At 35.0% G+C, this 26,263-nt stretch overlaps 1 long non-coding RNA gene across 1 annotated transcript; it reads left to right on the top strand.

Moving 5' to 3' along the window:
• LOC110394426 lies at positions 1,889-24,679 on the top strand. Its single transcript, XR_002435616.1, has 3 exons — positions 1,889-2,492; positions 10,189-10,257; positions 23,668-24,679. It is a non-coding gene; the product is annotated as an uncharacterized LOC110394426 (long non-coding RNA).

The raw sequence follows: 26,263 nt of genomic DNA, 5'->3' as shown, positions 1-26,263 counted from the left end.
TCTCAGCTCCTTGTATAACCCCAGAAACAGCTCTAAACTGTTTTCTGTACAACATGATACAGATTTTCTAGTAATTACTTCTATTGTTTTTGTCATTGTTGAACCCAAATACAAGTAAAAATATTTGGGATATACACTGAAGTGCTAACAAACAAATATTCAGAAACTTTAAAAGATTTAACGACTGCAGGACTGTTATCTGTGTATTTGAAAGGTACATTTTACTCAATCGTTTTACTCAATTCATTTTAATTAACATAGTCTCAGTTAATAAATTGGTTTTGAATTTTTGTATGTGGACTGTTTACACAAGATTACTATAAAAATCTTACTGAATTTATTCTGGAAAGTTCAAAGCTTAAGAAATGTTTGCAAAGTCATTTTGACAAGTAAAGGAAACCATTGTGTTTCCATGCTACACAGTTCCCAGTTCACATTTACTCTGGATAAGTTTACGAATCCTGACCATACACAGCTGTTGCAGTTCCTGAAGGGCATTTTAGGATTGTTTAACCATCTGCTGATTCTCACTGCAACAGCTCTGTGACAACATCATGACAGAATCTGACATAGATAATCTGAAAAAATATGGGTAATACAAATATTCATTTTCCAAGAGCTGCTTTGATTGGTATTCTTGTTTCTGCTATTGTGTAATAGGATTTGGATTTGATCTGATCTTAGCAAGTTTATCTGTGAAGAGCATCTAATTGTAGCTTTTTTGAAAACTGTTCTTTATTTTATGAAGTGCCATAATTTACTGCTTCTCTGGGTAGTGTTATAAACACAAACTCTGATTAAAATATGTAATATATTAATATAAGTGGAAAGCATATTTAGAATTTAGGAGGAAACGTGCAAATATGACACATCATTATTTGTACTAGATAATCCCCAATCTGGAATTGACTTCATCCCATTGGCCTCAGTCTAGCAGTCCAGCCTGTCCAGATCCCTCTGTAGGGCATTGCTACCCCCAGGCACATCGACACTTCCTTCCAGCTTGATGTCATCTGCAAACTTACTGAAGGTGCACTCAACTTCCTCGTCCAGGTCATCAGTAAAGATATTGAAGAGGACAGGCTGCAATACTGAACTCTCTGGGGAAGACCAGTCACCAGATGGGTTTAACTTCATTCACCGTCACTCTTCGGGCCTGGTCCTCCAGACAGTTCTTTATGCAGACAAGAGTGTACCTGTCCAAGCCATGGGCTGCCAGCTTCTGTATGAGAATACTGTGGGAGACAATGTTGAAGTCTAGGTAAACTACGTCAAAGACTTTCCCTGATCCACCAGGTGGGTAAGTCTACCATAGAAGGAGGTCAGGTTGGTCAAGAAGGACCTGCTTTTATGAACCAATGCTGGCTGGGCTTAATCCCCTGATTGTTCCGCACATCACATGTGATGTCACTCAGTCACCTCCCTCACCCTGTTAGCCACCCTTCTTTTAATGTAGCCCAGTTTACAGCTGGCTTCTGGGCAGCAAGTGAACATGACTCAAGTCAAAGTTTTCATCCACCAAGACCTCCAAGCCCCTCTCCATACAATTGCTTTCCATCCGTTTATCCCTCAGTTCGTACAGACACCAGGGATTACCATAACCCAGGTGCAGAACCTTACACTTGCCCCTGTTGAATTTCATGGAATTCACAAGGGCCTACTTCTTAAGCCTGCCTAGAAATTTTTGTGTCATCCTTTCCTTCCAGCTTATCAACTGCATCATTCAGCTTCATGTTGTCCACAGTATTGCCAAGGGTGCACTCAATCCTACTATGCTATTCATAAAAATATTAAACAGTATTGGTCCCAGTAGAGACTCCTAAGGGACACTGCTTGACACTGATCTCCATCTGGACATTGAGTCATTAAGTTTCTGGATGTGTCCATCCAGCCAATTCCTTAACTATCCAGTAGTCTATCCATCAAATCTATACCTCTCAGTTGCAGAGAAAATCATACTGTGTGTCAAAGACAAGACATAGTTCTAGATAGATATGCCTTCAGAAAAAGAGAATGGTACAATCAAAAAAAAAAATTACCATTATCTTGTAATGTTTTTAGAGTTTCTATTTTCCTGTGTTTTCTTGATTACTATAATACTGTCTGTCTACAAAGAAACAAGATAATTATACTACTAAGAGTTTTAAACTTATCCTGGTTTCAGCTGAGACAATGTTAATAGCACGCCAATGTTTTTGTTGTTGCTGTGTGATGAGTGATTGCCCAGGTCTAGTACAAACAGAAATGGCCACATCTATTGTGACACAACAGAGGATGTGAGGGGGGCAGAGTCAGGACAACCGGCCTGAATTAGCCAAGGAGTTATTCCATCCAAAGTGACATCATGAAGAAGGCAATAATGCTGTAGGGAGTTAGCCAGGGGGCAGCCACTGCTCCAGGATTACCTGGGCGCTGGTGATTAGGTGATGACACATAGCAGGGTGTTGGTCAGTGAGCAATTGTGTTGCTTACTGGGCAACACTCAATGAATGGTGAGTAGTTGCCTTGTGGATATATATATGTGTATATATATATATATATATATACACCATTTTTTAAAATGTTTGTTTTCTCTTTTCCTTTTCTGTCTTTTATCTCAACTCCGAGTTTTATTTTGTTCCTGATTCTCTCTCTGTGGGGAGAGTGAGCAAACAGCTGTGTGGTGCTTAGCTGCCTGTCAGGTTAAACCACAACAAAACTGAAGGTCTAACAGGAGATACAGCATTCAAAAAGTATTTGGAACTGATGGGATAAGAAAATGTAAAGAAAATTATTCTTCTGTAGCTAGGTTTCTGATGGGGTATTTGTCATGTCAAATTGTGGTTCAGTTTGAAATGTGACTGTATATTATAATAAACTACAATGTATGTCTGCAAAAGAACAATGGCAATTAATGGTTCTGTAGTCTTATTTCAACATTGTTACTCCTGTAGCATAAGGGAGTATACTTCCTCATTTGTTGCACATCTCTACCTAGAAGTTTATGCCTAGTTATATTTTGCCTGACATTATTGAGGAGGTAGTGTAAATTTTCTAACAAAAACAATTTTATTTAAAGAATTGTAATTTTTTTAATGTCATATACAAGAATGTTTGCTTATTTTTTCTCAAACTCTGTTTCCTACTTAGCATTTCTTAGGTAAAGTTTCCAAAATGAAATTATCTTGTTAAATATTTGAGTGTTCGTGGCTAAAATACTTTATTCTTCTGTAAGATATGTTTATAGTAATATTTTGGTACTCTACACATTTTAAATAAAGCAAACTTAAATTCTTCAGAAGGTTGAGAAATAGCTAGTGTATTGCTACATAATTTGATTTGTTTTTCCTTCTCTCTTCTCAGTAGTGTATAAATTGTAAGTGACAGGAAAATTTTGACTGGTATTAAAGGTTTTATAATTGTTGCTTCATATACAGAATTGTACATGAACAGTTCTTTTGCTGTGTATTTTATTAGATTAATATTTATATTTTGTTGTTGCATACATGATTTTGAAAGTGGCAATGATATTAATGGGGAAGTTCTCATTCCCTGAAGAAGGATCATTACTGCTACAGTTTGGGAGCTTTTGTTAAAAGGAGATTTCGCTTCTGGAATTAGAGGTGGAATATTCCCAGAGCGTAGTGGTTCAGTTTAAAAATTTATGTCTAGTTCACAAGCAGCCAAGAAATCCTGAGAAGATTTAATTTTCCTCAGCGTTGGAGAGATGGTTGACTTGGATTATAGCTGTGGTAGTGTAAAACCATATCTTCTCAGAAAAATTTTGTTCAATAATATAGCACAGATACGTTTCATTTTTTTTCTTTCTGTGAAAATCACTTTGCAGCTTGACTATATTCTGGGTTAATTGTTTTTTTTTTTCCTCGGTGTTTACCTCTTCCCAGACATAAAGAGGAAATTCCAAAAACACGAGTCATTAAACATGAAGAAAATATGTCTTTTCACAAAGCAGACATCTCAAACATGCCATTCTGTCTTGTACAGTATACACTTATATTGCTACAATGGGGATTTCTCTTCCAACCCCTGCAATTCTGTGATTCTCTGAAAGGCATGCAGACCTGGCATGCTTTAGCCTGAAGAAGAAAAGACTGTGAGGCAATCTTCTTGATGCTTATAAATATCTGCTGGGCGGGTATCAAGTGGGTGAGGGCAGGCTCTTTTCAGTGGTGCTCAACAGGAGGACAAAGGGCAATGGGCACAAACTATGCCAAAGGAAGTTCCATATGAACACAAAGGAAAAATTTGTTACTTTGAGTGTGAAAGGGCACAGGAACAAGCTGCCCAAAAGAGTTGTGGATTCTCCTTCTCTGTGCACACTAGAAACCCACCTGGACACTTTCCTTTGCAACCTGTTTTAGCAGATTCGTTGGACTAGATGATTTCTAGAAGTCCCTTCCAACCTCTACAATTCTGTGATTTTGTAAGATCTGGGCATTTGTCGTTTTAGCTTTGAAATATGGGAAGCGCTTCTATTTTCTATTATATCTAACTGTTACAAAGTTTTATTTTTTTTTCTAGAAGAGTGATGATTTCCTTATGTTCTGCTATGGTTTTCAACTCTTTATGGATGACTTCTGGCAGTTATATGTGTGAATAAGTAATAACTTGTCAACATACTTAGAGATGGAATTTTGTAGGTACTTATACTAATTATGACTCCCATATAGCCTTAAGGCTAACCTTAGGGCAACTAACTACAAGTTCCAAAATATTTTAAATGAAGACTTAAGGAAGAATAACAGAGATGATAAAATATTTTTAATTATATGTACAGCCATTGCAAATAAGTCCTCTAATTGTTTTTCAAACCTTAGCTCTGAGATTCTAAATTCCAGTAACGTGAGGGATCAAATTCACACTAAGAGTATATCTGTGAATGTGTGGACCTGATTTATCTGTCAGATACATACATCTCAAGTCACCCCTCTCACTGACGAATGCTGTAGGCAAATAACTAATACATATTTAAAGGCAGTGGAGCAGATAATTTCCTAATGCTATCTCCATTAGAGAAAGACTAAATAATGTTTTCAAGCATGCATGAAAAATCCAAAATAAACCCCCAAAAATACAATTATACAGAAAGGAGTATTATAGAGGTTAAATTGATCAATGAGGACAAATTAGAATAGACATTAAATTAGAATATGCACTGAAGGTGGAGGGAAGCAGTGGAATGCATTAGAATGCATCATTTTGTCCATGTAATAGTTCAGCAAGCAGGCTTGCTGAAGCAAACACAATGTATTATTAGGAAACATTTAGATAGTATTAAGTAGATAAATATTCCAGACACAAAAGGAATAATAGCTAGAACACATGACCTTTGATAAACCTTAAAAACGATTCCTAGGATCTGGAGCAAGAAGAGATTAGCATTCTCACAGGATGAAGTTCTAATCCCTATAAAATTGAGAGCAAAATGTGAACAAGCCTGAGAAGACTAACTGACAAAAAGCAGAATAATGCTGTTTAATATAAATTGTTTTTCAGAACAATAAATTGTTTATTTATGTATTTATTTATTTAGGATTAAATCTAAGAAAAATAAGTAAGTTTGTGTAGAGGAATTGTAGGAAAAGAAGAAAGAAAAAAGAGCCTACTTCTGTAATGGATATACAGACATATACTATCTTATGAAGCTACAGAAATTTATTACATTTCCCAGCTTCAAATATCATAAATTGCCAATGGATGCCATGTAACATAATTCTGAAAAGTAGATGTTAGACAATGTCTACTGTATTATTAAGACACAAGAGACAATAACAGAGAAAGAAGGGGAGAGTTCACCCATGCCTAAATTTATCTCCATACCTGGCATTTGATATTTCAAGTGTAACAGTTTGAGTAACAAAAATAGCTATGATGTGGATGCAGTTGTACCTGTCTAAAATTGTATCTTAGTTTTAGCTGCGATGGAATTGTTTTCTGCAGAGTGGCTGGTATGATGTATTGGTTTTGGTTCTTTGAGAAAAACTACGTTGATAACACACCAATGTTTCTAGTTATTGCTAAGCAGTGTTGTACAAAGCCAAGGCCATTCCACTTTCTCAGCAAAGAGATGGGAGAGAACAGGATTAGGACAGTTTACTTAAACTGGCCAGAGGGATATTCCATACCATATGACATCATGCAGAAGGAGTTTTGAGGGAGGTGGGAGTTCATCTGGCTTTTTTTGCTCACCGGGGGCCTAGCTGAATACCATTTGGTAAGTGGTGAACAATTACTTGTGCATCACTTGTTATATACTTTCATATATAGTCATAACGATTTTTCTTTTCCTTCTCTCTATCTTAGTAAATAGTTTTATCTCAACTCACGAGTTCTCCTTTGTTTTTGTCCACTGGCAAGTGGGGGAGTGAGCAAAATGACTGTGTGGTGCTTATCCACCTGCTGAGTTAAACCACAACACAATGCACTTCAAGATAAAAAAACAAATTGTAGCTAAGTATAATACAAGTTCGATACAGTGTAGCTGCCTGAGCCATAAGAATGCAAGCTGTTGAAACAATTAGATAAATAAACAAGTAACATGTGTGCATGTTCCCTGTATCCCTAAGTTCAGAAAAGAAAGACTTAAAAGCTAGGCCCATCCATGGTAAATACAAAACATAATATTCAAACTAAATAAAATTAAGCATGATGCTAGTTGCTGGGACAATTTGAATGCATGAAAGATTGAATGATCAACACCAAGAGGAATAAAATGAAACATTTTTATATTCTAGAACTTTGCCCTCATCTAGTGTGTTGGGGAACGCCCCAAGTTTCCCCAAAAGGGTTGCACTACCGGTACTTGCGTGGGGAACGCAAGATCAACTCAATATGAGATGCGTCCGACTTTATTGTAGCAACACACCATCTTATATAGCATATATGCTTCGAGGGATACAAAAAAAAAAAAAAAAAAAAAAAGGGAAAATGCTCTACAAAATGCATACCCTTCCTATTTTCTGTCTGATAACTAATGAAGATTTTATTGAATTTTATACTCACTAGTGCAGTTTTATTTTGCATGGTAAGCTCACCTGGAGAATGATGCATATGTTTGTGACTGAATTTTCCATAAAAATGAGGTTTATATAGTCACACAGACCATAGCCTGTGTCATCTATTTCTCTGTGTTTCGTTCTTCCTCTTCTTGAAAAAAAGAAAAAAAGAAAAAAAGAAAAAAAGAAGGAAAAAAAAAAGCTTATATGCATTGACTCTGTTAAAGAAATCTCAAGAAAAGCTATGTTCATACAAGTTTGCTGAAAACTGGTAGATGGGTAAGGATGAGACTAATGAGGCACTACTACATTTGTAATGTACTTTACTTAGCACCATCTGGGTGATCAGTGTATATGTTCACTCTTGTAGCAAAGATGTAACATCTACTGTCATTTTCCAACGAAGATTACAAAAGATGTGAAGGAGGGAACGTGGAACTAATGTGTTGATAGGTCTAGTGGTTCCAGAAAATAGAACTTAAAATCTGTAGGAAATATACTACTGAATGCAATGACTTGATTGTTTCTTTCTTTCTTTTTTTTTTCTTTTTTTTTTTCCAGGTCTGTGTGAGACACAAGGAAAAGGAAGCACTACTGCATTTAGTAGTTCTGAGCTTATTTATCAAACCTAGAAGGCATTTGAGAGAAAAAAAATAATTGAGAATTTATTACTTCTTAAATACCTCTCCTCAACAGATGCCAAGCTCTCGAAAGTCTAAGGCATTTGATTTTTTAATACGTTTGTTATTCTCAAATGGTGCATGCATTATGTTTTTTGACATTAACTTGCATACAAACTTAATCAATCCTAAACAAATAGCATCCAAAACTTAATAATATAAAATAATTGAACCAGCAGGTGTCCTATATTCCTACTGACTGTGTATAAAAGAAACATATAGTGTGTTTTGTAAAAATAGTCACTAATCACACAATTCTCTGACAAGAATAAAGGCTGTAAAGATAAACTAATAATAAAATACGCTAGGAAGGAGATGTTTGCACTTATACCAATGAAGTTTTAATTTTATAATCATCTTAAATCAAGACTTATGAAGTTGTAATGAAGTCCAATTTACTGTTAATAGTTGTTTTATTTCTCTTTTTCTTGTAGTTCGAAAAAGCGCATTGATAGTAAATAATTTAAGCAGCATGGTACAGCAGATACTGTTATATATATTGTAAATGCAGCTGTTAAAGGGGGGAAAAAAGGTGGTGACTGAAAACAAAAGTGCTGTGAGAGGAAGGAAGCAGCAAAAGATATCTTGGATGAAAAAATAAAGTTTTCTATTTTTTCTTAGATTAAAAAAGGAATAAAAGTTTTTCCTAGTTTCATATACTCATTCAGATCTCCTTAATTCTTTACTGTGAAGAAGCTCCTACCCAGCATGAGCACTCTGCTCAGGCCTGGGGTTCCCCCAACCTGCCCAGGTCCAGGACCCAACATCAACTATGGGTCATCAGCCCCTGCCCCAGCACGATCACTGCAGATCTCCACAGCCCTGCCTAGTAATGGACCTTGACCACTGAGTGCACCTGTGTGCCCAGTGCCCCGGTCTGGGGCTGCACTGGCTGGAGTAGTGTAGTGGGACAGGCAGTGGATTCTAGGTCCTGCTCTAACACATTTCAAGGAGACCCTGACCCTTGAAACACCCTGACTGCACAGTTAATTGATTAGAGTTAAGGCATAGCCATTGGAACTCAAAACGGAAAAAAAAAAAAAAAACAAAAACAAAAACAACAAAAAAAAAAACAGATATGTCTGTAGACTCTATAACCAGCATTATCATTAAGAATTGTTATTTCTTCCAGTTGAAAAGTGAAGGTATTAAGGTATTTCAGAAATATTTATTTCTATCAAAGATTAAAGCTATATTTTACTCCTAGAAAAATTCTTCTGTTCTTCTTTTGTAAATAAGCACTTTTGGTAACATTTGTACTTGAATGCTTCTTCCATTACTATTTTTTTTTTTTTTTTAGTTTATAGCAGGATGGCTTGAGATTGATGTCATAGATTTGCTTTCAGAATGGAAACAGTATGTAAAAAATCCTCAGAAATCAGGATAAAACATAACCTTGAAAGGTATCCTAACCAGTACAAAGATCCATGTTATCCAGATCCAGATAATTCTCAGACTCGTTCATCCCACTGGAAATGCATATTTGAATAACTTTTCATAAATTCAACTTGCATCTGTTTCTCTATTGGACATTGTGCAGTTTAATACATCTAATAAACATCAACATCTGTTTTTTGTTTCAAGTCTTATAAAGATGCTGAATGGAAACACGCTCATTATATTCTACATTTAGGCCATACAAATCATGATACTATTAACATGTATTTTCCTTTTTCTGTAGAAAACAAAACCTTTTTTACTGTTTTTGTTGTTGTTGTTGTTGTTTTTTAATTATAAATAGTGCTTAAAAATGTTATAAACCATATATGGTATTATTCACAGTCACATCAGATTTTGTGATTTTTTTTTTTTTTATCAGATAGATACATTCTTAAAGTTGTAAATGTCGGTCATGTTCTTTTCAGCTGGTCACACATCACCATCTTGGGCTCAAGGATTGCACAGTCATAAGCAAAACTTCAGCTTTAAGAAGTACAAGCGGTCTAAGTCTTGTCACAACAGAGCTGTGGAATCAAGCACTTATTTTCAATGACATAAACAACAGTGATATACCCAAAAACCATTAACTACTCTGGTATTGCAAAATGATGTGGCTGTTCCAGCATTTAAAGCTTTTTATGTATTCAAGTTATTATCTAGTCACATCTAGGAATATATTTTGACCCTGACAGTATTCCTTTCTAAACTCTGATGTTTGTCTGTATGCGCTTCCCCAAAATAAATATACAGTCATAATATGGGGGAGAGGGGTACATGTGTGTTTGAAGACTTGAACTGCATTAAAAAAAAAAAAAAAAAAAAAAAAGATTTCCATCTGTAGACCAGTAGTCAGAATCCTCAGGGCAAAAATGATACAGTTTTCCTTAGACACTGTGAGAGACTGACTCTATTTCGCCTGGAATCTGTGAACAGTCACCAGACCAGAGAGCATAAAAAGAAACATTAAAATGTGCACCCTTAATGGCACTGGGCATACAGTTGGCAGAGGGGAGATTGCTAATGAATTTTACAAAAATTTCAAATTCTTTAAATTAAATCATTTTTTGTTCCAGGTATGGCATGCAGCTTTTCTGCATCCTGCAACACTAAGCTATGGAAACATGCTTTGTTCACAGTCAACTGTGAGTATTCAAATATCTTCAGGGAGAGGAATTACAGGCCGCCATATGTTCTTAACATGATTTTTCTGGTGTAGAAGTATCTTGGACTAAGGAAGATCCAGGATGAATCATTGCCCTAAATGAAAAAAAAAATTTTTAAGGTGCCAGTAAAGTCTGAAGTGTAGAAAAATGCATCAACCACCATCCTGTTAATCTGTATTCAGGAATCTTAGTGACATAACATTTGTAAGGACTCTAGACTTCAAACCATCACTGGCAAAGGATAAATTTTGAAGAATGCAAATTCCATATGTTTCTGACCAGCTCACAGAACTCATCAAACTTGTTTTTTATTGAAATAAACAGCTTCTAAAACCAAGGTAATGGTGGGAGTATACTTCTGGAAGTTGTGAAAAGTTAGCTTAAATACATTCAGACAAGAGAACTGAATAAAGTTTCATGTTGGAAGAGATCTTCAGCTATTGGGAAAATAAGCAAAAGAAGTCAATTTCCACCTTTCCTTCCTTTGACCATTGCTTTTAGATCTGGAGCAGATTCTGATGTTCCTAAAATCAGCAGAACTTCTGGCATAATTCTAACGCATAGGAATTAGGATGTCTCTAAACATTATCAGGTGGAAAAAAAACCCACAATTTTTAGAGAGCTTTTATGAAAAACTTATGGAGATACCAAAGTTTTAATTTCACAAACACAGCAGAATGTACTTTTACTGATTTTCTCTAACAAGAGTTTGAGACCTTTTCACTCCCTCAGCAGCTTCGCTTAGCAGTTCAGTTTTACAAATAGAACTTATCTTAAAATTAAGCAGCTTCCCTGAGACATTTTTATGATAATATCTGGGAAACTCAAAACTTAGAAAAATACTGCCTCTCATTTTCAAAAGCCAATAAACCTCCTGTGATTCTCCCAAGACATCAAGCACAGGCTTTGTTTAACATTTGGTTGTTAGTATTCTTCAGGTTTTGAAGGTGTCAGTTAGAATTCTTTGCTCTACACTACAGAACTCTCTGATCATGATTAGAGGAAATAATAAAAATTAAAATTCATACTGCTAAAAAGGAAGAAAAAGCTCGAACAAGGAAAGCTAATTGTTCCTGATGGAAAAAGCAAGATTCAGTGCAGATTTGTAGTTCATCTGTCTGTCTTTCAGGCACAGACAACAGCGCCTTTACCAATTAAATGACCATGTATTCATCTGGAAGACTATAGTGTACCTGTGAAACTGATACATCTTATCTTGTCTGCTTTTTTTGTAGTCCCTCTTTTTTTTCATCTACTTGGCAGTTGTACATCAGAATAATAATTCAATGTAGATAGTGTATGTTTCTATTGAAGGGAAATCCTTAAAATATTAAGAGCATCTTTTCTATTGTGATATATCTAGGAATGAAACTCCTTTCAGTGAGGAATATGTGGTGATCTTTAGGAAGTATTATTAATGGATCCAGAAAAACTTGTCTTAGCAAATATCACAGGTTGGGACTGAAGCTTTTCCTTGAACATCCTTTCAGATCTGAATTATTTTATTTTGCTTTAAATGTTCTTTTTTTTTTTTTTTTTTTTTTCACAACCAATGGCAGTTGGGCTGAAGACTGATTAGATTTTAAATGAGCAAAAAGCTATTAGATCCATATGTTGGATGACATTCAGCTGAAATAAATAATTGGCTGTATGACTTTGAATGCCAGTAGCACAGTAAGAAAATCCCAAAGGCAAACATCTTTACACATTGTTTTTGCTACAAGGAGGAATTAACTTACAGTTCAAGTCTCAGCTCTCACCTAGTGAACCCTGAATACCACAAAGCTTTCTTTACCTTTTTGATTCTAGGTTTGTTTGTTTGTTTGTTTGTTTGTTTGTTTGTTTGTTTGTTTGTTTTTAAGGGAATCAGATTACTCACTGTATTCTAGCTAGATGCTCTGACGCGTTACTGGTAAAAAGCCAGAGAAAATAGCATAATATAAGTTTGGAAAGCATCTGTGTGTTGGTCTAAATACTCTTGTTTAGTTATTTTTAGGGTTATATATACATATATGACAATGTTCAGGACATGGAATTATAAAAACAAAAAACAAAAAACAAAACATAACAATTCCAGCATAAGCAAAAAATAGAGTAAATGTAATACGATTTTTAAATGATACTAAACAAACTAACTGACTAAAAAACACCAACATAAAAATCAGACCTTGCTCCAGCTGCTGTGAATAACTAAGAAGAACTAATACATCTATAGCTTAAGCTTTTTGTTGTACTATAAAAAGACTTTTTTTTCTTTTTGGTAAACCTGTGAGCTATGTAAATACAGACTTTAAAGAACAGCACAAATATAATGAGCCAAGATAATATATACAATACTATTGCCAGAAATATCTATCTGGTATCTTTGAATCAAGGTTTCAGTATAATCATGACAGGTATCTTTTTCAATTACCAAACATATGATCTATGATTCTTGTCCTGAAAAATAACTTATTTAATTAAAGAGACAAAGACACATGGATTCTTTTATTCCCTATCCCCATTAAAACAAAACAAAACCACTGTTGTGATTTCAAGTGCACTGTACCTCTGCACACAATAGCCTGCTGCATGATGTCATGATATGGGATATTGATAAAACCAGGCTAGTCACAAAAACTTAATTCAATTAACTATTGTAGATGATACCAGAAAAAAAAGGATTTAAAGTGGCAATACCATGTGTGACAGTAAATATGTACAAAATGGATTGTGTTAAAAATGGAATCTTATTTCAGTTTTAAACTTAAATTACTTTGCTTTCATAAGATTATTTTTGTTAAACTTCTCTGCCTATCCAAAAACTTGTGCAAGTCCCATTGATGTTAATGGAAAGTCATAATACATTGAGATGCTATAAGAATATATATTTCATGGTATTTTTTAATGAGATGCTAAAATCTTACCTATAGTCCCATTTAGGGTCTATCCTGTACTCCTCAGCTTTAAAATTCAGAATTTAATTTCGCATAGATCATCTACATGTAGAGAAGGTGTTTTATTTCTAGTTTTAAAAGCATTCTTATTCTGAAGGATTCTAAAGCATGTTTTTACTTCTGCACATATTAGGAAAGTAATGACTTTTTTTTTTTTGTAATAAGCTAAATATAATAATCATGTTTTTTAGTATAAGGCTCTCAATTTAGAAGAATAATAATATTTATTTTAGAAACCTGGTCTGCCTTCTCTTTTTCTTCAGCAATGTTAATAGCAACATCTTGAGAGCTGTAGGAGATGTCCACAAGGTATATCACCTCCTGGAGTATTTTTACTGGGTCTAGAAATTTTTGTTTTTGAAATTTCACTGGCTATAAAAACAAAACAATTGCATTTTCTGCCATGGAATAAAAATAATGTTTTGTATATCACTAATATATTATTATATACTATATACTCTATAGCATATATATATTATATATATTTTCTATTGTATTCAACAAGAGAAAATAATGCAAAGAATAATGATGAAACTCTAAAAGAACATGATCAAGATATGAAATTTATCCCCCTGACATTTACACAGACATTAATTCTTAAGTATTCAGTGTTCTAAGATCACTTGAAATCCAGTTCATTTCACCAACATCTAGCCACCCAAAGTTTAGTCATTAAGTCAGTCATTGTTTAGTCTCCCCTATTAGTTAACAGAAAAACATGATCACTCTTGCATCTGAAGATGACTTGTCTATTAGAACTACTTGCTGAGATATCTTGAACTAGAATCCTTGATTGACTGCATCTAGTCACTCTTACTGTTACAGATAGCTTTTTCCTCAGAGTGGGATATACTTTACCTTCTATTGGCTATCTAAAAGTTAGACACTTAATTTGATCCTTCAGTTCAAGTGCCCTGGAAAGTCACTGGCCAGAGCTAGGTAGAATGGCATACCGCAGAACAGATATCATCGCTCTAATGTTTAGGATGGGACAGATTAGTCTTTGGAAATATTTTTGTATGCGGAGTACAGATAGCTTATTTACCCTAGACAACTCTTTGTTCATCTGTTTTTGAAGGTTCCATGCTAAATTGTTCTCCTTCAAAAAAGTAATATTTAGTAGAAGAGCTAGTAGTTAGTTAGCAACTTCAACACTTCTGTTCTCCCAACAGGATAGCTTCTACACATGCAAAGATTTAGCATTTATGGTCTTCTATTCTCCTTCCATGTAAGCCCCTCCAAATACTTTATTAACTACTTCAATGCTAGGTGTTGTAAAGATAAGTACTCAGTTATAATTTGATAATCTTAAAGTGAGGAGCATCATAGAAATAGAAGCATCAACTTTATCAAGAAATTTTTTTTTTGGATGATTGGACAATACCTATTTGCATATTTATTCTTACCTATTTGCTTTCCCAATTTTATTGCCATTCAGAGCTATCCTGAAAATATAGTCTTCTCTTGTCTCATATTAAGTGGTTCTGCTAAGTTTGTTCCCCATGCAAAGGCTCTGGAATCCAGACTAAATCTTTTGAATATAATAACATAAGTTGCAAAATGATACAACTGCATTTATGATAAGTACTTTGACAGTATCTGCCTGTGTATTTTCACAAGAGGTCCAGATAAAGTTGAGATCATGGATTTTCTTTTCATTGACATTTCCTTCATTAGTTAGATCACAGAGTACAGAGGTTAGCCCCTCATAACTAAACAGGTGAGAAACCATCATTGCATGCCTAATTTTCCCTGAATATATATATATATACATAGAATCATAGAATCATAGAATCATAGAATTAGCTAGGTTGGAAAAGACCTACAAGATCATCCAGTCCAACCATCCACCTAGCACCAATAACCCCACTAAACCATGTCTCTCAACGCTATATCTAAATGTTTCTTGAACACCTCCAGGGACAGTGACTCAACCACCTCCCTGGGCAGCCCATTCCAGCGCCTGACCACTCTTTCAGAAAAGTAGTATTTCCTAATGTCCAGCTTGAATCTACCCTGGCACAACTTGAGGCCATTCCCCCTCGTCCTGTCACTAGTTACAAGAGAGAAGTGGCCAAACACCAGCTCACTGCCACCTCCCTTCAGGTAGTTATAGAGAGCAATAAGGTCTCCCCTGAGCCTCTTCTTCTCCAGACTGAACAATCCCAGCTCCCTCAGCTGCTCCTTGAAAGGCCTGTGCTACAGACCGCTCACCAGCTTTGTCACCCTCCTCTGAACATGTCCTCAATGTCTTTCTTGCAGTGAGGGGCCCAAAACTGGACACGGTATTTGAGGTGCGGCCTCACCAGTGCTGAGGACAGAGGGACAATGACTTCCCTACTCCTACTGGCAACCAACACTATTTCTGATATAAGCCAGGATGCCATTGGCCTTCTTGGCCACCTGGGCACACTGCTGGCTCATGCTCAGCTGAGCATTGACCAATACCCCCAGGTCCGTTTCCTCCACGCAACCATCCAGCCATATATAAAAGCATCTGCTGCCTCTAAATAGCAGCACAGTATTTTCCATTAAATATCCTTTTTCTTTCTTAAGTTTAATGTTTTCCTGAAGAATGAAGTTCTTATTTGCAATACTATATTTTGTGTGAATTGATAATATTGATGTACAAAATACTATTTGTTAGCATGGAAGATTTCCTATGGCTTTTATAGATTTCCAAACTCATTAAAGCACACTTATTCAAAAGAGCAGTATATCAATTTTTTGTATTTACATTGGAGTATTTATAGACATCCTTATTTATTCTTATGCTTCAGCAGTACAACTTTAAGCTGTTTATCAGCAGAAAACAGTAGACATTCAAGAGGAACAGGGAAAATTTGGCCAAACATATAGATTTTTCTGGGATTAAATTATGTGCATTTTTGATGTTGTCACATGAGAATAAGTAGTTGTAAATATCTTTGCTGAAGGGGATGCTCTGGGTCCTGAATACATGGAGAGGAGCGGGATGTCACTGTGGGCAGCACCTCTTGTTAGGATTCTGTGCAGCTAATGTTGCGGACTAGATGACTGAACAATGTAGGTATCTAAAAGATCATGTATTGCAGCACTTAGTAGAAAGCTAACAAGTTCTTACTTGGATATGGGTTCTAAAAACTAACTGCTAAATGGGAAAAACTTTCAGAAACGAAATGGACTTTTACAGATATCCATGTATCAGAGTTATATTTTTATATTGTATGCAGAGAATACTGGGTAAACATGAGTGCTTTACAACAGTGCAAAGACAGAAGTCTGAAATCAGAATTGTCACGTATTTTAGTGAATGGAAAGCATGAGGAAAATGGATGAAAGTTTGATTAAAAATACACTTAAGTTGGGGGGAAAAGGTTGCTGCAAGTCTATACAAATTTTATTATTCATGGCAGTAAATATGATGCTAACTGACTGCACTGAGTTGACAAGCAGTGCCACAATTTGAATTAACTGTTGAGAGACACTTGAGCTTTTTTGTCATAAAACTCAAACAGATGTATTTTAATAGGGGATTTAGGAGAAAACAAGGTATTAAAGGCATACCAGTGAACACAAGTTATAGAAAGAAGAAATTCCTTTCAGATTCTGGCATAAAATGCATCATTTTTTTCAAAATTTCTTTTGAAATGACCCTTTTCCTAATACTAGCCATTTCCTCTCACTGTTCTATTAGAATCATTGTTCTTTCTGGTTTTATTTTGAAAGGGAAACAAAATGGTTACATAAATGAAAAATGAAGAGCCTCCCCAATTTTCAGTCTTTTATCTTCATTTTATACCAGTGACATTACGTAGGGTTTTTGTTTGTTTGTTTGTTCATTTGTTTTCAACAGTGCAGTGAGAAATCGGTCAACAAATAATTTGAATGCAATTGAAGGGCATTAGCCCTGACCCAGAAAAATCTAATTTCTCAGTAGTTGATATTTCTACATTATACTTGACATATTTTCTGTGTATTGCAGTTTTAGCCTGAGAAAATTGCACTCCTGAAGCTAATAACAGTCCTATACTTTGCATTAGCTGATATCAGGAATGAGCTAAGAAATGTTATCCTGGAATGGCATTCTCTATTTTAAAAAGTAAGCACATAACAATTCAATTCAAGAAATAGTCAGCAAATATTCAATTATAAGGTAGAGAAAATTCAGCTTGTTTAATAATAGTTCAATATTCACAAGATGCTATATTTTTATTTATTAATTCACAGTATTCTGGATATTAATGTCATGATTCTCATGCCATCCATGCAGCAACAAAATCTAAGTGCTTATATTCTTACTCACCTGTATGATTTCAACTTCCAATAAATTTCACGTTCTTATTAAATTTCCCTGTTTATGCCTTCAGCTTAATGATACAAACATTAAGTTTTTCATGATCTGTGGATCCAAATTATGTAGTTTGCCTTATACATGGCATGGAAACTCATAGAATTTTCCAACATAGAACAAGCATTATAAGGTATGTCTAATGGAGACAGCTTAAATAACCTTGGGAGTAAAGCTATATTTGCAAAGGATATCACAGTAATAAAATTCAAAATCCTGAAAGTTAAATATATGCGTTTGGCAATATAAATATTTTAGTTAAGACAGCTACCAAAAATTGCTTCTTTGTTCTTGAGATATAAGAAATAAAGTGGTCCAGACAGCACTTAAAATTCGTAAATGCAGAAATATTGTGTATTAACCCCTGTTCATTAGCTGTTTCCAGTGGTGTAGGGGAGATAATAGGAAGAGTAAAAGACCGAAAATTCATCAATTGAAGTTAAGCATAGTTTAAAAGAAAAGGAAAGAAGAATTTCAAAGAAGAAATAAATAAAGAAAAAGCAAACAGATGCAAAAGCTACCTACCACGTTCTACAAGAAGGATGCCTAGCCAACCTCTGAGCAGTGGTTTTCCCCCAGAATGCTTCCCATCACTTTTAATTGCTCAGCATGACATTACATAGCGTGAAATATCCCTTTGTTTAGTTCCTAACTAGCTCTGCTGATTGTGTCCTCCTCCAAATTCTTGAGCACTCCACAGTCTGAGGAGGCAGAGTTGGAAAAAGAGAAAGTTTTAATGGTGAGTGCACTGATGAGAGACAGCCATAAACCTACTGTGTTCATAGAGTCATAGAATCATAGAATCACCAAGATTGAGAAGCATTATCAAGAGTTTTAAAGAACATCTTACATCACTATTTGTTAGAAAAGACCTCAGTGTGATTAATCTCACTTTGGGATACAGATGATGTGAAAGAACCCTTAGCAGGTGTTCAGCCATATTTTCTATGAGGTCACAGAAGTGGAGAGTTTTTGGGGGTAGTGGAACGAAGAGAATGGACAAGCTGCCAGAAATGTTAGATTAAGCATCTTTATGTTAAATACTATTTTTGCCTGTCTACAACTGTGTATAATTAAATCTCTTTTGTGCATTTCTTCTGACATATAGATCACCAATTTCAGCATACTCATCCTTCAAAAGATGTAAGCTAGTAGAAACAAGCAACAGAAATTGAAAAACAACACAATCTGAAAACAACAGAATCAAACATACAAGTCACTTGTAGGTTTATTCTTGATGGCTATAGGAGTTTAAGACACACATAAAATTCAGAATAAATTCCTCCATTTAAATACACAGAATAATCAACAAGCATGATAAAGAAATGTAGGCTTTTTTTTTTTCTCATTATGCTGAAATATTAATAGCTATTTCCCAATGTGTAATGAAAACAATGTTCCAGATGCTATGGTTTCAAGTATAAAGAATGTTATTTTCTAGACTATTTTGTTTTCCTCATTTGCAAGTTATGCTCTGTGTCTTTTATTTTTTTTTTAAATTAAATTCTGGAAATTTCCTTACAGCTAGCAGAAGAAATAACTTGGTTTGCTGTGCTAGATTTTCAAATGCAGCTGTTATAAAAGCTCCACCTTTTTTTCCAAATTTAAACTTAATATATGACAATTGAACTTTCAGTTGGAAAGCACATCTAGGTTAATTGCGTTTTCCACTGTGAAGTAAGCTATGGCCAAATCAGTCCTCCTGGTTCCTCTGCAAACATTATCTTCCAGCCTGTAATGGCCATCTTTCTTCCAAAGTATTCATCCTTTTGTATATAGTAGACAACAATAGTATATTGCTTCTCAGAATGAAAGTGCTCTGCCTCCAAGAATGTTTCATTTGAAAGTCATATTTCTTGATTGTGGTGGTATTTCAATCAGGGCTTTATTTCAAATGTAATAAGAGAAGCAGTTGGCTCGTTCCTTGCAGAACCTGTTAGAAATGACATTTTTAATATCCATGTTTAGAAATGACGCCTAATATTACTCCTCACTAGAAAATTCAGTGTTAATCTATTGTAAGGATGTCTCCCTGTATTAAAGATAATACGACTACATGTTTTAGAAAGAAAGGTGAGCATTAATTTCTCTGCAGATAATCCTCATGACAAGTTGGAACAGACAGGGATGTAATTAAGAGACTACGGCAAGAATCTTCTTTCCTACTTATTCACATCAATGAAGCTGTTTTACTATTGTTTTAATAACAATAGTAAATAATAACATTTTGAATGAATGGTTGTTCAGGCTTGCAACTAAGACTGTTGCCAAGACATGGCCATGTTTTATTCCCTTAACGTTTCCATGCTTAAAATTCTGCCACATTACCTTAACCATATGCTGGAAAAGTCTCTTTCCTTCACCTCTTCTTGCATGTTTACTTAATGGAGTTTTAAATGCATTTTATTTTGAAATAGAAGTTCATCTATAGAACATCCCAAAAACATGCTCATAAGTCAGTGGATCATAATGCACTTGATTACAAATGTCAAAGTTTATTTGAGAATGCAACACCCTTTCAATTTGGAAATATATTATTACAATGACTGGATTGAGGCACATCATGAGGATAGAAGAGTCTCAAGGAAGTCACATTTATCAAGAAAGACAAAATAATTGTAAACTGAACACCGTTTTCACAAATTAATGGCTTTTCTGCTAAAGCTTCACAAGCTAAGCAGTCATATTCAGCTATACATTCTTCAGGGCAGGTCTCAATGCCTTTTCTGAACAAGAATTACAAATTTATAATGTTGTAATCAAGTCAATGGCTTCTCACATATAAATGAGTTTAGTATAGCAATCAGTGATTAAAAATTAACTAGTATTTGCCAATGCTTTAGCATTCAATTTAAATGAACATTATGTCTTATTTAAACCTTTCTGAATAAGCTTTGAGTTTGAATACTTGTGATATCTTCTTGATCAGCAAGTCTTCACAGTCTCATGTAACACAAGTAGTACAGACTGTACTAAACTATAGAATTAAGTGTCTGTATGTTCTGTACTACAGATAAATGATAGCCCAGTATAAAATGTAAATAAGTAGTAACTTCTCATTCTAACCACAAATATTTCTGTTTTGTTTTATTATTGCGGGTTTGTGTGCATGTGTTATTTGTGCATTTATTTATTCATTCCCCTCCCCCAACAAAAACTATTCTGTTTAGTCAGAACTTTCATGGAATAGGAAAATTAATTATCCTCAATCACATAATTAGTGGAAACCAGACCTGTCTATTTTGACTTCTTAGAAAAATCAGCAATATTTTTTAGGTCATGTTGTGTTTTTTGGTTGGTTGGTTGGTTGGTTGGTTTTCAGTGTGATATATTGACACTATGTATTCTTAAGCCAACTTGTTTGCACACCTTAGAATACCTGTCAAATCATTACAAATGTTTGCCAGATTCCTGTGTTAGAATTTCAGATGGCCCATTTATTTGCAGCAGAATCACATGATGTGTACCACCAGCCAGCATCCATATTGAATGAAATCCAATATTTTGGATTTCATTCCAAAATATTTTTAATTGCCAAATATAGATTTTGTAGGACTATAATTAGGACGTTTCTTGGGAAAAAAAAATGCAATCAATGGAAAATAAAATTTGGAAATACTATACAGATGAAAGAAGATTTAAAACAGACACTCACAGTCTCAATTATAAAGGCAGAATGTAATAAAATCCAAGCCATATCCAGACAGGGAGCAGTTTGTAGTTTTTTTATTAGAGGCAACACAAAGGAAAACAAAATAAAACAAACAAACCAAGTGTCCTGTGTCAACACAGCCACTAAAGGTTGTAATCCCTACAGATTCTTTGAGGAACCATCATGAAAAATGGCATTGTTTTTTCCTCATCACTGTGCAATGACTGCTTCTATTTGCAAACAGCTGATATATCATCATTTGTGCTTTTGTGCTATATGGATTTTCTTACCAGTTGGCATCTTGGTCTGCAGTGTACAATAAAGTAATCTGCCGTGTGTCTAATGGAAGAGATAAAATAATCTACTGTGATAGACATGACACCAATATGCAATTCTGTCTTTCTTGTTTTTCTGTGCATCTTGAGGGTACTTAGGGAATCACTTAGTTTTTGTTTTCAAATAGAGTTCTTGCCTGCTTATTCAGTATGATCTGCCCAGAAGGTAAAGGTCTTTCATTAGGCAAACTTGTTACTATGATTTTGTTGATATGAACAGGTTTGGAGACCTCTAGACTACTTAGCCTATCAGTCTTTCAGGCAGCAATGCCTGTCTATCAGACATCTGACATCTGATTTTATGAAGGATACACAATTTTATGAAAATATTCAACCCGGACTATTTAGCCTATTTATCGTGTGCATTGTAATGTATGTTTTCCTGCCTTTGTGAGATGCTTCCCAGTGCTTTACTGTTTAGTGTCTACTTGTCTATCCTGATGGTCTCAAACTTCCTTGCATTGATACACAGCTGTTATTTTCCTTTATTAATCTATTTATATCATAGGTTTATACTTAACACATAGGTATACATATCCTTTAGCAGGACTGTAAGTTGCTAAATGTAATACAAAATGTGTTAGAAGTGTTAGCCCTGTGACAAAATCCTGCTAATGATCCCATTATGTATTTGATCTTATTTAAACATGCACTAGATGTGCTTTCGCATGCAAACAAAATGAGTAACTAAATATTTTCCTAGCATCGGAGAAAGCAGGTATTGTTTCTCCACGCGTGAAATATTGCAAAACTTTTAACCATCCGCTTCCCTAAGCACTGTGTGTAAATTACTGAAATAGTAAAAAAGAAAATAAATATTGCTCAATAGTCAGGTCCCTTGTACCAGGGAATTTATCATTTCAACTAAGTATTAATGTAATTACTTTTCTTTTTTCTCGCACATTCCTAAACATCAATCTCTTTTGAAATTAGAATTAATTCCTACAAGTTTACTTGTCTATTTGTTATCACTGACTGTATTATCGGATGGAAATATTTTCTGTTAGCTTAGAGGATCACAAAGGTCAGAATTATTCAAAACATGTACTGATTTATTTACTTAAACAGACCTTTTTAAAAGATGGATCTTGTTACTGCTATTTGAAATGTTAATAGCAATTTAAAATTTAGATTTACTTTCTTTCTTTCTGTCTGTTTTTTTTTTTTTTTTTTTTTTAAGGAAGCACATCACCTACTATTGATTAACTTGATTGTTGTGATTCCTAGAAGTGCAAAATCCCACTTACTTCCAGTAAGTTCCAGATACTTCACATCACCTCAGTGTCATAGAACAGCAATAAAGATGGCTGACCAGCTATACAGGCTGCTTTTGCAGGACTGAGGATAATGAAAGCTGTTGGCCCATTCTCATTCATTGGTGATATTTGAGTGGATGTGTTAAAAATAATCTGTTGTGCTCATTGGTATCGTCACTGAACATGGTATTTCAAGCTAATCTCTGAATGTTTTAGCAAGACATTGCAAAACTTGTCTCTGACAGTTTGCATATAGGTGTACGTTTATAGTAGTCCTGAAGCACATCTAATGCTTTCTTTGCTGTTACATGTTTTTCTCTTTGATAGCGACATTAGATCAAATATCTTAGGTAAATTCTATTTGATAATCTGTAGAAAAACTGTTGCTGACAGTTTTTTACACCTGTCTAAAAACAATTCTTTATTCTGATTCCAGAACTGCCATCTAGTTTGTTAAACAGCTAGCCTTGTTAAAAAAAAATAAAATGTTTTAGGCATTTTCTTATACAAGACTATCTTGCCAATAGTTTTATATCTGTATTTGTTCAATACTGAATAGTTCGCAACATTTGGAATACTTACAGAACTTTGTAACTTGGCTGGTACAGAATTCTCCCAACAAAAATACAAAGCCTAGTTTATAACATTCTGTATAGAAATATAACTACTCCACAGATTAAGTTAATTATCCAAAGTTGAAAATCACATATATGCTCTGCTCGCAGAGCCCAAATTCTTTATCCATGCCTTTGAGATATTACAAGAAAAATATAGAATTCTCATTCAACAAATTAGGAACTCAGTCACCCAGAGTAGGCAGAATTGAAGTGTCAAAACTGCAGTTCAGAACTGCTGAAAAATTTAATTCATTTCTCTAAAGGAAATGGTCCCTGAAGATTGGTGGAAGACATGTACCCATCTACAATAACATCTGGAGATCACGATATTTGCCTGGAGGGTACCTAGAATACCTGAAGACACTGTGAGTGCTTAGGCAATTGACTCAAGCTCTCATTCTCCTCTGGACATTACTTTTCAACATATTCAGTGAAGCTTCCTCGCATGTTTTATTCATATTCTTTTAATACTCCTCTCTTCTGAGGAGTGAAGTAAACTAAATTTTTCTTTTGATGTATACTTGCCCATTCATTTCCCTTAATTCACCATCTGAAAGAATAAAATCTTAAATTTACACTTCATCAAATACACCAAGCACTGTCTACTGTGAGAGTGGCTGGGATTTTCAAAGGAGTTACAAAGTGTAAAGTGCTTTAATCCAATTGGTGTTTAATGGGTGTTTAGCATAAAAAAAAATCTGTTAAAACAGGATCTAAACAATCTTGTTTGAGCCTATTATGTTTGAAGCCAATGAGTTGCTATTAGTATTTCATTGTCTTCAATTAAATTTTTGCTATGATCAAAAGTGATGAGTCCCTCTATCTTTTGCTGTCAAGTAAATGTTGTCATCAATTGTACCATGGGAGCAATACCAAAATATGATTTTACCTATATTTATGATCACTTAAAAAATTGACTTTTTCAATCTTTCACCCATGAGCAATGTGTTTCTAAACTTCTGTAAATACATTGAATGTAGTAATGTACTAAGTGGAAATATATGTTTTTATGAAGATGGAGGTTAGAAATAGTCTGCGTTTATAATACTATATATTTTGGAGAGGAAATCTTACATTGGATTTGTTTTTCCTTAAGCCTTATATCAGCTGATGTCTTAAAGTGATACATGAACAATTGCTACTTCTGGATTTCTTTCAGTTTGTTTCATCTTTGTGCCACAACTTATGTCAACTGTAACAAATTTCTGCTTTTTTAAATGTTCAGAAGAAAATGTTTTTAATGAGTACAGATTGTACCAGTGAAAGCAGAATAAATAAACCTGAGATACTTAGATAAAATATACCGAAAATAAAAACAGCATGTATAATATGAATTAAAATGAATTATACTCTAACTTCATCAGAAAAGTAAGTCCTATGTATGATAAACTTATTAATGGAAGGTGAATGTAATTATCTTTCTTATTTAATTAAAAATAATAGTAATTAAAAAAGATTTGTGAGTATCAATATAATTATTTACGGGAATAAACTTTCCGCTGTTTACAAAAGCCATAGCTAAAAATGATAATCTTTTAAAATCAATAATTTTAATGATTCAAACTTTAATCAGTGCTAGTTAGAGGTGCCTTGAAAAGACTATCAGCAAATTAGTTTCCAGTACTCTATGAAGGCCCATAATGATTCAAGTTGGATGCTGGAGAAAGCTTTCTCATACTTGCAGATTTCATTGTTATGTATTTGTGTCTCACTTCAGTCAATGTAGCCTAAATGACTATGCAGAAGATTAGTTTGAATTTTGGCCTCTGTAATCTGCTTTTCATAATACATGCAATCAAATGAAGAAAGCAGTAGATAGGTATGGTGCGCTGGTCCCTTTGGTTAGATTAAGAAACAAACTATGATCCACTTCCACCCTCAAGAAATGCAAAAGTACTTGTTCCAGTGGCAATTTGTAACCAGGAAAGAAAAATTTATTATTTTGAAGTGGTTCTTAACTGTGGAAATGAAGCACCATGGCATGGTGCTGCATAAGGGGTGGGTAAGGATGGGTGTTGGGAAAACGTTCTTCACTGAGAGGGCAGTCAAACACTGAACAGGCTCCCCAGGGCAGCAATCATGGCCCCAAGCAGTCAGAGTTCAAGAAGCATCTGGACAACGCTCTCATATGGTCTGTTTATTGTATGGTCACGTGTGTAGCCAGGAGTTGGACACAATGACCATAGTGGGTCTCTTCCAACTCTGGATATTCTATGATTCCATGATAAAGACCAGGACTGATTGCTTCTGATACAGCAATCAGATTAGTAAATTGTAAAACAGCATGTAGATGTGCATAGGTAACAAGGCAGAATATAGAACAGCTCCTGAAAATTCAGGAATAGCTGACATCAGAGGATTGTAATCACAGAATCATAGAATCATAGAATTAGCTAGGTTGGAAAAGACCTACAAGATCATCCAGTCCAACCATTCACCCACCACCTATATATCCCCACTAAACCATGTCTCTCAACACGTCTAAATGTTCCTTGATCACCTCCAGGGACAGTGACTCAACCACCTCCCTGGGCAGCCCATTCCAGTGCCTGACCACTCTTTCAGAAAAGTAGTATTTCCTAACGTCCAGCTTGAATCTACCCTGGCACAACTTGAGGCCATTCCCCCTCGTCCTGTCACTAGTTACAAGAGAGAAGTGGCTGACCCCCAGCTCACTGCCACCTCCCTTCAGGTAGTTATAGAGAGCAATAAGGTCTCCCCTGAGCCTCTTCTTCTCCAGACTGAACAATCCCAGCTCCCTCAGCTGCTCCTTGAAAGGCCTGTGCTACAGACTGCTCACCAGCTTTGTCACCCTCCTCTGAACATGCTCCAGGGCCTCAATGTCTTTCTTGCAGTGAG

Source organism: Numida meleagris, chromosome 2 (assembly GCF_002078875.1).
Source record: "Numida meleagris isolate 19003 breed g44 Domestic line chromosome 2, NumMel1.0, whole genome shotgun sequence".
Lineage (NCBI taxonomy): Eukaryota > Metazoa > Chordata > Aves > Galliformes > Numididae > Numida > Numida meleagris.
Note: the sequence above shows the minus strand (reverse complement) of the source record. Positions and strands in the feature narration are given on the sequence as shown.